Source organism: Colius striatus, chromosome 7 (assembly GCF_028858725.1).
Source record: "Colius striatus isolate bColStr4 chromosome 7, bColStr4.1.hap1, whole genome shotgun sequence".
Lineage (NCBI taxonomy): Eukaryota > Metazoa > Chordata > Aves > Coliiformes > Coliidae > Colius > Colius striatus.
This window is the reverse complement of record NC_084765.1, coordinates 21,651,830-21,666,036: the sequence shown is the minus strand read 5'-3', so window position 1 is coordinate 21,666,036 and position 14,207 is coordinate 21,651,830. Positions and strand designations below refer to the sequence as shown.

Below are 14,207 nucleotides of genomic sequence, written 5' to 3'. Positions count from 1 at the left end.
TTATGATCACTTTTCCCTCATTCCCCAGATGTCTCCTTTCCCCCTTTTGGGCCTCGTGGCACAGACTGTAAGTACCAATACAGGATGTGGCTTTGACCAGCTCAGTTTTGAGCCAGAAAGTTTCCCTGAACTGGCAGCTCCTCAGCAGCAAACATGGACAGCACGGGTGGGAAGAGGGGCAGTTGGGAGTAAAGGCTCGCTGGTATGAGGCCCACAGAGACATGGTAGGATGTGGGGCATTTGTCTACCACACTGCTGACTTCACAGAGAACCTCCACCCCATCCTGCTGCTGCAGGCTGCATGAGCACTGGAGGTGTGTTTCAGAAGGACCACAGACAGGATCTTTATCAGGAAGAGGAGACATGCACAAGGTCATACCTGAGCATGTCACAAATGAGGGGGATGCTGAAGGAGCTGGATTTGTTCAGCCAGGGGAGAAGGCGAGGGAGGGGGCTTCCTCTGTGTGAAGCTGGTTCTCTGGCTTGCTGAAATCCAGAAAGACCTTGGGAGTGTCAGAGTCTAGAGTGACCTGGCATCTTGAGCAGGCCAACCTGGCTTGAACTGCAGCCTCCAGGGGCTGCAGAGCACAGGGAGATCTCTGACTGCCCAGTGAAATCTGTACGGAAGGCACAAAGTTTTCTCCCTGCAGTATCTCCCAGAGAAGAGCAGCATTGGAGGCTACAGTGGAAAGAACTTTTTTCATGACACTGGAGAAGAAATAGGCTGAGGGCCACAACAGCCCCAGTCAGCACTGCTTCCAGGGAGGAAACTAAGAGCCGCGTGCCCTGAGCAAGGACGGTGCTTGCACTGGCCCCTATGGTCTTCTGGCTCACTGGATGCTGGGCAGACATCTCTCAGTGAGAAAGGCAGAGCTGAAATACTGAGCAGAGTGGGAACACATGGCAACACTAAGCAACAACCTGTTGAAGGTGCAAATTCTTGTCCCTTTGATCACCTTCGGTTTAGTGATAGGCTTGGCAGTGTTACGTTAGTGGTTGGACTTGATGATCTTCAAGGTCTTATCCAATTGTAATGATTTTATGAATCTCTGATTCTTCCTGAAAGAATCTCACTTTCTCAGCACCCCCAGCTACCCCTGTCAAAAAGGAAAGAGGTCACAGCCTTGAAACGTTTCCATTGTGTGGCCAAGCTGAGGCAGCCCACATACAAACCGGAGTAGCCACCTAGACAGCAGCTCAGCCCACAGGGACTGTGTGCCAGAGCTTCACGGGTCATGAAGGACATGTCAAGTCAACTATCAAGGGCTTCTATTGCACAGAGTAAGGCTAACGCTGGGAGACATCTCACTCTAGCAGGGGCTCACAGAAGATAGTGGTATGTGCTGAGCAAAACTGAAGGCCAGGGAAGGACCATTGTGGGCTGGAGTGAAGTTGTTTGCAGGGAGGAGTGAGCCTTGAAGACTCGCTTATGCTCATATGTTGTTTTGCTACAGCCTGTTCTTTCTGACCTTGAGCCCAGGGAAGAAGGACAGATCCATAATGAGAAAGAACAGAGAAGAGATTAAGGTTAGTCTCTCTCCAACAATTTCTCCTTGGCATTTGCATAGCCATGTCCCTTTATGGCTCTCCCAGGCCCTAAAGCTTCCTAAATCCAGGGTTCTGAGCTCAGCTCAGGAAATTAATAACCTCTTCAAAACAAGAAAATCGGTCTGTAGGAGTGTGATCAAAGAGATGCCTACATCCTTCACTGAAAGAGACTAACAAACAAAAGAACCTGCTTTACTCAGCAAGTTCATTGCAGAAGCCAAAGGCTTGGATGGCCTGTTTTTGAGGAGAGACAGAGGGCAGACAGCCAAAACTCACAGCTCTTTTCTCCGGAACACAGATGGAGTGGCCCATTTCAGGCACTTCAAACTACAAAGGGACATTGAATCAGTCTCACAGAGCCCCTGGCAGTCATCATGATGTGGAAGAGTTGGGAAAAACCCTGAACGTGAGTCCAGGCCAACATGAGTCACTCTGCTGTGGGCCTCATTGCACATGGTGTCCCGGCCCTGGGCATGCCGGGGATTCACACGCTCATAGCCCTGAAGTGCCACTTCCACCACGGGCATTTCCATGCAATTTTGCAGCATTTCTGAAGCAACTGGTGTCTCTATGGAATCTCCTGCATTTGCAGGCTGGCAAGCAGTGTCTATTGGTGGCTACTGATGATCTCGTGTGACTCAGAATAATGTTGTTTTGAGGGAATCTCTGGAGTTCCTCTACTCTGATCACAGGCTTTGAGCAGACCAAACTTCCCGGTTCTCTCAGCAGCCTTATCAAGTACCTCCAGGTCTTGTCCTGTTGACTTCTACACACTGCCATTGTCAGAGAGGTGGCTCTCTTCGGTGCTTTAGTCCTGACTGGGTGTCAGGTGCCCACCAAAGCTGTTCTATCATTCCCCCCTAAACTGGACAGGAGAGAGAGAAATACAATGAGAAATAAAAATTGAAGCTTAAAACACCTCCCCCCACTCCTCCCTTCTTCCCAGATTTCTCCTTCTTCCTCGCCAGCAGCATACGGGGATGGGGGGATGGGAGTTGTGGTCAGGTCATCACAGATTGACTTTGCTACTGCTTCCGCTCAGGAGGAGGCCTCCTGACACTTCCCATTGCTGGAGTGTGGGTTCTCTCCAACTGGAATTAGTCCTCCACAAACTTCTCCAAGGTGGGTCCTTCCCATGGGCTACTGCTCTTCACAAACTGCCCCAGCATGGGTGTTTTTCCACCAGGAAAATAGTCCTTTAGGAAAAAAAAAAACTGCTCCAATGTGCATTCTCAGAGGGTCACAAATCCTTCCAGTAAACCTGGTCCAGCACGGGTTCCTGTCTGTCCACAGGATCCCAGTTCCTGCCAGGAACTTGCTCCAGGGCGAGCTTCCCACAGAGTCACACTCTCCTTCAGGCACCCACCTGCTCCGGCGTGGGGTCCTCCATGGACTGCGAGTGGATCTCTGCTTCCCGGTGGCCTCCATGGACTGCAGGGGCACAGCTGCCTCACGATGGGCTGCACCGCTGGCTGTCAGGGAATCTCTGCTCCTGTGCCTGGGCACCTCATTCTCCTCCTTCTTCATTGATCTTGGTGTCTGCGGAGATGTTGTTTTCACATTCTCACTCTCTTCTGCTGCTGCTACAGTCTACCATCTGAACGGCAATTTGTTCCCCTTACCCAATATGTAAATCACAGAGGTGTTACCAGTATCAATAATTAACATCAGCTGTGGTCCGCAGTGGGTCCGTTATAGCTCTGACTGGTACCAGATACAGGGAAAACTTCTGGCAGTTTTTTAGTGAAGCCACACTTGTAGTCCTACCTGCTACAAAAACCTGTTCACATAAACCCAACATACTGTCCCTTGGTCAGCTCTATCCCCTTTCCTCTTTTCCTAAAAATTATTTTCTCTGGTGCAACTTGTTGACTCTCACTTTTGCATCTCCCAGGAGAGTCATCCCTTCCATAATCTCCTGTAGGTGGTGGGAGACAGCATTTCCATACTCTGCTCCCCACCTTGCCTCCTCTCTGCCAGGATCCTCAATCCTAGCACCCTTGACCTCACTTGATACGGCATGTGCTCCAGCCTTTACATCTATCTGGTCCTCTGCCACTTCCTCTCTCCATGAAAGAGCATCACCACCTGAAAGACCTTGAGCAGCATAGCTGGAGTCTCCTGGTGCTTTGTCCTCCTCTCCAAGTTAGCAATGTGCTGCTCTTATCCTCCTGGGCTTACCACCAAGAGTGTGATAAGCTCCACACACCAAACACAGTCAAGCAGGTGGCTTCTGAATTCTTAACAGGTAGGGGTCTATCAGCCCTGTCAAAGGGGATGAAGAACGGAGTCTTCTGCCATAGAAGAGTAGGCTGGGAGCGCTGTGGATAGTGAGCCTGGGGAAGAAAAGGCTGAGGCTGCATCTTATCCCTGTCCCTAAAAACATGAGGTGGGAAAGTTGATGGGCAGAGCAAAGAAGAGGGCAATCTCTTGACAGTGGAGCCTGTGAGAGGGCAAGAAACGGTAGTCAGAAAAAGCAATCCTTTTTTTTTTTTTTGGGTCGAAGCCCAGTGTCCCAGTAGATCAAATGTGAATACTTCTGTTTTAAGTTATCCTATCAGATTATTATTAGGTGTACCCTTAAAACCTTTGTAAGACTAACCATCATGACATTTCCTCCTCTCGGAGAAGTTTTGGCAGTATCTCCAGGGATGAGTTCATCAGTGTTGAGGTGCTTCATGAGCAAGGAATGTTTGTGATGCCTCAGGGCTCTGGGACACAGCATAAAAGGCTGTGCTGCTCCGGGCTCTGCATCCTCCTCTCTTGCTTCGCATTCCTCCAGGAACAAGGTAAGCCTCAATCTCCTCCATCTCTCCCTGTGGGCCTGAGCCCAGCCAGTGGGTCAGGGTTCCCGTGCCATGCAACTCAGAGGGCACGTGAGTGTTGTGGGAGCCGTAGGCACATTTGGTGCTTTTCAGAGACGATTTCTGAGGCGGCTGTTTATCTCAGCTTCTTGATGCTGGGATCACCGCATCAATTTTCACCTGTGCTATTGCACCAGTGAATGCAAGAAGACCTCATCGTGCATTCTCCAGCCACTTCGGCACATCTTTGCTCCCTGTTCTTCAAAACTAGCGCTGTCATGCCTGTTCTGTGTGTTACCAAGATCAGCTGTGACCCCTGTCTGGACAGGGAACTGGAATGGGAGATGGAGGGCAACCAAAGTTCTCTTCAGAGAGAGCTGAGGCAAAGAGTCAGCTGATGTTGGCATGTGATTCCTCTGTGCTCTGTGTTTCAGCCTTGCCTGCCTCAGCCAGAGATGTCTTGCTGCAGACCCTGTCCTCCCGGCCCCTGCGGCTCCTCTGGCCCAACCCCCCTGGCCAGCAGCTGCACTGAGCCCTGTGTCGCCCGCTGTGGTGACTCAACGGTGCTCATTGAGGCCTCCCCGGTGGTGGTGACCCTGCCGGGCCCCATCCTCACCTCTTTCCCTCAGAACACAGCCGTGGGATCCTCTCTGTCCGCCGCTGTGGGCAGCTCCCTCAGCACCGGGGGGGTTCCCATCTCTTCTGGGGGCTCCCTTGGCCTGGGGGGCTTGGGGCTGTGTCTGCCTCCCCCTCGCTGCAGTCGGAACTGCTGAAGCCAACGGATCCTCCCTTTGGAGCAGGAACCAGGATGGAGAGCACGCAGCCAGAGCCTGGCTTCCCAATAGGCTGCGTGTCCTCATGTCACTTGTGCCCACCCTGCAGGAGGAGCTTGGCCTTGTGAAACAGGCCATGCTCTCTACCTCCCTGAACCCTTTAGATGTGTTTCTTTTTCTCTGCTGTGTGCCACTGTATTTCTTCCCTCTCATTAAAGACTTTGTTCAGCACAGCTGGAGTCTCGTGGTGCTTTGTCCTCCTCCTCTCTCAGTTAGCGGTGTGCTGCTCAAGGAAGAGCTCTGGTCATGCTCCCGGGCTTGCCAACAAGAATGTGATGAGCAAAACACACAAGCAGGCGTCTTCCCAGTTCTGCGCAGGCAGGGAATACGTCAGCTGTGCCAAAGGTGATCAAGGAGGTGGCTCTTCTGTCATAGAAGAGCAGGCTGTGTTGGTGCTGGTGAGCCTGGGGAAGAGAAGGCTGAGGCTGCATCTTAGCCCTGTCTCTTAAGACCTGGGATGGGAGGGTGGACAGGCAGTCCTTTGACAGTGGTACCTGTGAGAGGGCAGAAGTCAGACAAAGTAACCTTTTTTTCCTGGGAGGGTGGTCAAAGAACAGTGTCTTTTAAAGTATACCCTCACAAACTTAAGCAGCACAACTGTCATGATGTTTCTTTTTCTCAGAGAACTTGTGGTACTATCTTCAGGGATGAGTATGCAGTGGAAAGGAGGGAAACACTGCTTTTCCCATCTGGCCATAGGCAGCATGACAGTGAGATGGGTTTAGGGTGGGAATTTCTGTAGGAAATTAACAATGTGCATTCAGAATCCTCCTCTTGGAAATGCACTTGCTTGTAGCACTGCTGATGACAGAGCAGGAGTCTGTAAATACTGTGTGACTCCACATAGACCCAATGCCCAGAATGGTTTTTGACTGTCAGTACAGCAAAGAAGCAGAGTGGTCTCTGTGCCTTCACCGTCACCACGACATGCTGGGTCGTTATGTGTACCCTGTAGCTTTTCATGCATTCTCTGGATACAGCTATCTTGGGCAGATAGTGTGGTGGTCCCAGGCCACGAGAGGAAGTTCCCTCAGGCTCACAGGGTGCAGTAGTTGAATCGGGAGCAGTCTCGGGAGAGAAAATGGTGTTGTGACTGAGAGGCCGCTTTGGGGCAGAAGGGGACAGCGTGTCCTAGAAGGATTAGAAGTCACCCAAGACTGTGCCAGCAGAGGCAGGCAGTCAAGCATGTGCAAGCCATAACTGGCTTGTGCTGGAAACTTCATCACCAGGTCTGATGAGGAGAAATCAAGAGCCTCAGATCTTCCCTTTGGAGCAGGAACGAGGATGGAGAGCACACAGCCAGAGCCTGGCCATGGCTTCCCGATGGGCTGCGTGTCCTCATCTCACTTGTGCCTACTGCTCCTCGCTGCCTGGAAGCCTTGTCGGGCCTCCTCTGGCTATGCTTTGTTTTGGGTCCTTGACGAAGGACCTTGACGAAGGACTCCTTTCTCTTTGATGAAAATCTGCTGATGGGGACGTGTGCTGGGGTTAGGAACTGCAAGCGTTTAGTGTGAAGCTTGGCCTTATGAAATGGGCCATGGTCTGTGCCTCCCTAAATCCCGCTGATGTGTTTCTTGTTCTGAATTCTGTGCCGCTGTGTCATGGTTTAGCGAGGAGCCACTTTTGCTTGGTAACAGGGGTAAGGGTTGCAGTGAAGACCGGTAAAGAGTTCTCCTTGGACTCTCCCCCGGCTCTGGGTTGAGAGCTACCTGCAGCCCGGCTGGAACAATATAGTGGCCTCTGCCATCACTATTTTAGGATGGGAATTTGAAGTGCTTGGGAGGAGGTACAGGAGGGAGGTGACCATGTGGACCCCACAGCCAGAGAAGGAGGAAGGAAGGAGGAGCACCAGACCAGAGACCCCTCTGCAACCCATGGTGAGAACGCAGGCCATGGCAGGACTGAGAGCCACCAGGAGCTCCGGGTGAGTGCGCCCAGACAGGCGAGAGACTGTGTGAGGAGGCGGCTGCGGCGCAGGCCGTGCTGGAGAGCCAACAGGCCGCAGAGCAGAGAGGAGCTGCAGCCTTTGGGATGAATGCACGTCAGAGCAGCCCATGCCGGGCTGCCGTGTGTGTGAGGTACCCCACAGAGGTGCAGGGAGGACTGGTGCAGAGCCCACCTGCCCTGCGGAAAGGCAAATGGCAAAAGCCACCACCACAATATTCTGGGTTGTTATCTGTACCCTGTGGCTTTTCATGCACTGTGTGGATGCAACTATCTTGGGCAGACAGTGTGGTGGTCCCAGGCCACGAGAGGAAGTTCCCTCAGGCTCACAGGGAGCTGTAGCTGAATCGGGAGCGGCCTCAGGAGAGAAAATGGTGTTGTGACTGAGGGACAGGCCACTTTGGGGCAGAAGGGGACAGCATGTACAAGCCATAGCTGCCTGGTGTGAGTCCTCTTGACGGCTCTTTGCTCCTTGAACCCCATGCTGTGCCATCTCTCTCAGAGCTCTGTTAAGGAAGGCCGGGAGCTGAGGTAGGACAGCAGCAGAGTGTAAGGATATCTGGTTAAAGGCTGCTCAGCATGAGCTACAAGGTGAGCAACAGTAGAGTGGGTAACTCTAGACAGTCAGATTGACAGGCTGCCTAGCACAGAGGGGAAGGGAGGCAGTAGCAGAAACCACAAGTGAGAGCACTGCACTGCGGATTGCAGGGCCATGAAGGTAATCTGTGATGCACGTCATGAAGATTTTTCTGCTGGAAGCTTCATCACCAGGTCCGATGAGGAGGAAGCAAGAGTCTCATAGGTTCCTGAGCCAGGGTCTTGAGAGTAGAGGGCATGCCAGTCTTGTGCAAAGAGCTCTGCCGCTCCCTTGGCAGGGCCTGTGAATAGAGAGTGCCAAGGTGGCCCTGCAGGCACCTGCTCTGGCTGCAGGCCAGGAGATGGAGACTCGTGCAGAAGCATAGGGCTCAGCTGGGGTGGCTAGAGGAGAAAGAAAGTCTCCATGCAGGAGGTCCCATGGTGTAATGGTGAGCACTCTGGACTCTGAATCCAGCGATCTGAGTTCAAATCTCAGTGGGACCTCAGCCTTTTGGCTCCCATTGGGCTTTCTTCAGCACACTTCACACCTCAACAGTCCTGCTCTAGGGGCAAATGATTAATGCACTCCCATCTTCCTTCCTGTCCTGTGCTTCCAGCTCTGACAGTCAGTATGTGGGGTTATAGTACCTGTGGGGTTATTTGCATCTCCACCCTCTCTCCATTTCAGTGAAGCCTTTCTGTCTTTTTATTGCCTGTTTGCTTTTTTTCATCCTCTGTTTTCACTCCACAGACACTCACCCCAACTGACGGTGTTCCATGCTTGGGAGCACCATGTGCTGCCATGGGAGAGGGCAGGTTCACACTTTCCCTTGCAGAGTAGACAGATGAGAGAGAGGAGCAGAAAGCACCATGAGTCTCAGGCTATGCTGCAAAAGGTCTTTAATGAGAGAAGGAAATGCAGTGGCACAGAATTCAGAACAAGAAACACATCAGCGGGATTTAGGGAGGCACAGACCATGGCCCATTTCACAAGGCCAAGTTTCACACTAAACGCTTGCAGTTCCTAACCCCAGCACACGTCCCCATCAGCAGATTTTCATCAAAGAGAAAGGAGTCCTTCGTCAAGGAGGCCAAAACAAAGCATAGCCAGAGGAGGCCCGACAAGGCTTCCAGGCAGCGAGGAGGAGTAGGCACAAGTGAGATGAGAACACGCAGCCCATTGGGAAGCCATGGCCAGGCTCTGGCTGCGTGCTCTCCATCCTCGTTCCCGCTCCAAAGGGAGGATCCGTTGGCTTCAGCAGTTCCGACCGCAGCGAGGGGGAGGCAGACACAGCCCCAACCCCCCCAGGCCAAGGGAGCCCCCAGAAGAGATGGGAACCCCCCCGGTGCTGAGGGAGCTGCCCACAGCGGCGGACAGAGAGGATCCCACGGCTGTGTTCTGAGGGAAAGAGGTGAGGATGGGGCCCGGCAGGGTCACCATCACTGCAGAGGCCTGAATGGCCACTGTTGAGTCACCACAGCGGGCGACACAGGGCTCAGTGCAGCTGCTGGCCAGGGGCGTTGCGCCGGAGGAGCCGCAGGGGCCGGGAGGACAGGGTCTGCAGCAAGACATCTCTGGCTGAGGCAGGCAAGGCTGAAACACAGAGCACAGAGGAATCACATGCCAACATCAGCTGACTCTTTGCCTCGGGTCTCTCCGAAGAGAACTTTTATTGCCCTTGATCTCCCATTCCAGTTCCCTGTCCAGTACAAGGCCTGCAGCTGATTACACAGGTAATACAGAGAACAGGCATGATATATCAAGGCTAATTTTAAAGAACAGGGAGCAAAGATGCATCAAAGTGGCAGGAGACAGCACCAAGACATCCTCCTGTATTGCCTGGTGCAATACCATGGGTGAAGAATGATGTAGTGATCCCAGCATCAACAGGCTGAGATGAACAGCTGCCTCAGATATCGTCTCTGAAAAATTTCCACTGTGCCTACAGCTCCCACAACACTCACGTGTGCTCTGAGTTTTGCAACACAGGAACCCTGACCCACTGCTGGGCTCAGACCCAGGACCGTGGGATTAAAGCACCCATGGAAAGACTGATCATACCCCATCTCCTGAACAAGCATTGCTGCGCTGAAGAAAGTACTGCATGAACTCAGACATATGTTAGAGAGCAGGTGCCTGAGGCAGAAATTCTGTTGGGCAGAGCTGTGTGCAGCTGAGGCCATTGATCCCCTTCTGCTGGAAAGAAACCCCCACTTCCCAACTCTCCCCACCCTGCCCCATCAAAAGGGAAAGAGGACATAGCCCTGGAACATTTCCATTGCAGGGCCCAGCTGTGACAGTCCAAGCACCAAACGGAGTAGCCACCATGACAGCAGCTCAACCCACAGAGAGAGATGGAGCAGACTCATGCTTACCTTGTTCCTGGAGGAACGGGAGGCAAGAGAGGAGGATGCAGAGCCTGGAGCAGCACAGCCTTTTATGCTGTGTCCCAGAGCCCTGAGGCATCACAAACATTCCTTGCTCATGAAGCACCTCGACACTGAGCAGTTGCTGCTTGCTGAGGCCTCACTGGTGATTAAGCCCTTTCTTTTTGCATCTGAAAGATGTGCTGCCATTTCAAATCACCAAACACCAAAATGATCCATCTGTGTCCTAGCTTCGTAAATTCATAAATTCATAAATTAACTCTGAAGACTTAGTCTGGTATGCAGGGGGCTTTTAAGTCAGTTGGCATGATCTAGGTTGCTTTTGTCACTTTGCTCTCTTCATGGAGAACACATCCACCCATGAGCCAAGTTCATGTATGAGGGACACCTCAAGTCAGTTCTCAAGTATTTTCAGTGAAGATTCTCAGACTTACACTGATAGACAACTGCCAGTGTGGGAAATCACAGGAGACTGTGGGACAGCGTCCGTTTTGTGAGGCCTCAACGGTCATTAAGCTCTTGACTCTTTCATCTGAAATGTTTGCTCCAGCTTCATACCGCCAAACACCAAAAAGATTCATCTGTGTCCCAGCTTCATATGGACAATTAACTCCGAGGTTTCGGGCTAGTGGGCAGGGAGCCTCCATGAAGGTTGGCGCGATTTGCATTGCCTTTTCTACTTTGCCCTCGTCATGGTGAATAAAGCCGCTCATTAGTCATGTTTAAGAATGAGGGACCCCTCATGTTAACTCTCAAGTGTTTTCAGTAAAGATTCTCAGGCGTATCCTAAGGGACATTTCTCTCTAGATTATCACAGGAAACTGCAGGTAAGTTTTGGCAGAACATTTGGCAGCATTCTCTACGGAAAAGTGAGTTGGATCTCAAGGGACGTTGGCAGTGCTCAATGTCCAGGTGAGACTATGGTGTGCAGCGGGGAAGCCACTTGTGGGCAGGAATGAGGCCTACAAGGACCTTGGTATGTTCATCAGGCTCACCCACAGCCTAGTCCTGTGATCAGAGATGCATGAGTCCTTGCCTGAAAAAGACCCACTGCCAAATTGGCCTGTTTTGCTTAGCGTCTCAGAGGGCCAAAGGCATGATGGCCTTCTTTTGAGGAGGCAGCCACCAAAAGACACTGACTTGCCAGCCTGCAAATGCAGGAGATTTCATAGAAACACCAGTTGCTGACACTGACAGATATTGTCAATGTTTGATATCACAGGAGATTGCCAGTAAGTTCAGGCAGAACATCAGGAGTGCATAATCCAGTGTGGGAGAAATAACTCAGGTCTCAAGGGACATGGCAACGGTCAATGTTCAGGAAATGCAGCAGGGACGCCACTTGTGGGCAGGAGTGAGGGCCACAAGAACCTTACTTGTGCTCATCAGGCCCATCCACAGCCTGGTCTTGTGCTTAAAGAGGTGCTTGGACCCTTCCCTGAAGAAGACTCATTGCCAAATTGACCTGTTTTGTTCAGCAAGTGCATCTCAGAGGCCAAAGGCCTGGATGGCCTTCTATTGAGGAGAAGCGCAGGACAGGGTTCTTAGAGCTCACAGCCTTCTTTTCCTAAGCCGTTCCATCCTTGCAATCCACAAAGGGAAACACCCTGAACTCCGGGATAATGTGTGTAACTCTAGGTTAGCATCTGCATGAGCTAAGGTATCCCTGGCAAGCCTGAGGCCAGGACACCATGTCTAATGAAGCCCACAGCAGAGTGACCCATGTTGGCCTGGAGTTCAGGGTTTTTCCCAACTCTTCCACATCATGATGACTCCTGGGGGACTCTGTGAGAATGATCTAATGTCCCTTTTGAGTTTGAAATGAATGGAATGGGCCACCCCATTCCTGCCCCAGGGAAAAGGACTGCGAGTTATGGCTCCTTGCCCTGTGCCTCTCCTCAAAAGCAGGCCATCCAGGCCATCCAGGCCTCTGGGCTCAACTTGCTGAGCAAAACAGGTCCATTTGTCTGTGGAACTCTTTCAGGGAAGGATGTGGGCATCAGTTGGATCATAATCCCAGGCCATGCTAGAGTCTGATGAGCATAAGGAAGTTTCTCATGGCTTTCATTGAGCCTGCATAAGAGACTCCAACCAGCCCACCATGGTCTTTCCTTCTTGTTGAGATTTAGCAAATGCACAAAAGTCTGTGCGTCGTCTTCAGGATGGGATTTTGCAGACTTGATGTTCTGCCTGAACTTTCTCCCGGTCTCCTGTGTATCTATAATAGCCCGTGGGGAGGAATGTCTCCCAGGCTAAACAGAATGTTCTCGAGTGCTTATATAAGCTCTACTTCTTGGCTCAATTTGACTGAGACTGGTGGCCATGAAGAGGGCAAGGTACAAAGACAATCCCTGCAGCACCAACCCTCTTGATATCTCTCTGCACGTGAGCATGAGACCTCTGAGGTAACTGAACTTATGAAACAAGCACATAGACAAATTGGTTTGATGTTAGGAAGCATCACACTCGCCAGGACCTGATCCTGACAGGTCACTTCAGCAACCAGGACATGTGCTGGAAAAGTGGCACAGTGAGCTACAAGCACTTCAGGAGACCACACGAATGCACTGAGTAGAGATGGTTTGGATTGATGAGGGGAAGCCTGAGCAGAGGCACTGCTGGACTTTTTGTTTGCTGAGGCAAAAAGGACTTAGTGGAAGGCTAAAGTTGGAGGCAGGCTGGGCTGCAGCGACCGTGCCCTCATGGCCTTCCCAGTCCTGAAGGATATAGGGCAAATAAATAGTAGAAACAGGTCCCTAAACACCAGAAAGGCAAACTTTTCCATGTGATCCCTTGGGAAACTTCCTGGAGATAAAGGAGAAAAGGAGACCTGAGAGATATAGAAACACAGTTTTCTTAGGCAGAAAGAAGCTCGTGGTCCTGACATGCAAGAGGTGGCGAGGGGAGGCTGGAGGCCAGCTTGGTGAAGTGTAGACCACTTAGCCAACCTAAAACACAAAACACAAAGCCAAATGCACAGGCTGTGGAGGCAGGGACACACATCCAAGGGCAGTTATGCAGATGTGGCCTGGGAGCGCAAGGAGGGCTTCAGGAAAGACAAGGCACAGTGGGAGCTGAACTTGGCTGGAGACGAGAGAAACAAGAAGAAGGGTTTCTTCAGGTGCATAGGACAACAAAGGAAGATGAAAGAAACTGTACTCCCTGATGATCAAAAGAGGAGAGCTGGCTACAAGCAACATGGAGAAGACGGAGGTACCCATCCACTTCTTGGCCTCAAATGCTCTACCCATGGCAGTCAAGTTGCAGAATCCCAAGGCAGGGACTGGGAGAGTTGCACAAGTTCATGGAAATGGATGAGTTTTTGGATTTCTTCTGAGAACAATGTTGATAACACAGTCATGTTTTGATTATTACTTGGCAGGGCTTGCACAGCATCAAGGCCTTTTCTGCTTCTCATTCTGCCCTGACAGCGAGTGATCTGAGGGAACACAGCCGGGACTGCTGACACGTCTCTAACAAAGAGTTATTTCTTACCATAGAGTATCATGCTGTGTAGAAGCTTGGGAGACTGGCTGGGAAGAGCAGATTGCTGCTTGGGCATCTCTGAGTGAGTGGTGAGCAACTGCACTGGGCATCTTTTTTTTGCTATGTTCCCTTTCAGTATATGTATTGTTATGGTTTTGTTACTATTATTGTTATTAATCTTTTACAGATTACTTTTGATAATACTAATTCACCTTGCCTTCCTACTGAGAGGGTGGGTGCAGAGTGAGCAAGTGGCTGTGGGATGCTTAGTTTCTGGCTGAGGTGACACCACAGGAAGCCAGCAGGTCCAGGGAGGTGATTCTCCCACTCCACTGTGTTCCTATGAAACCTCACCTTTATTGGTGTGTTCAGAAATAGGGCCCCCAGTTTGAGACACTTTTTTTCTGTAGTGTCCAGTGATAGTTCAAGAGGTACTGGACAAAAGCTGGAACACAAAAAAGTTCCACCTATATATCAGGAAAACCCACATTACTGTAATGGGTGACAGAGCACTAGAACAGGCTGCCCAGGCAAGTTGTAGAGGCTCCTGCGCTGGAGGTTTCCAAATGCCCTTGGACACGTTCCTGTGTGACCTGATCTAGGTGGACCAGCTTTAGCAGGAGGGTTG

The 14,207-nt window shown here is 51.3% G+C and overlaps 1 non-coding gene across 1 annotated transcript; it reads left to right on the top strand.

Annotated features, from left to right (window-relative positions):
- Window positions 1–8,137: 8,137 nt before the first annotated feature.
- On the top strand, window positions 8,138–8,209 carry TRNAQ-CUG (transfer RNA glutamine (anticodon CUG)). Its single transcript has one exon. It is a non-coding gene; the product is annotated as a tRNA-Gln (tRNA).
- The last annotated feature ends 5,998 nt before the right edge of the window (window positions 8,210–14,207 follow it).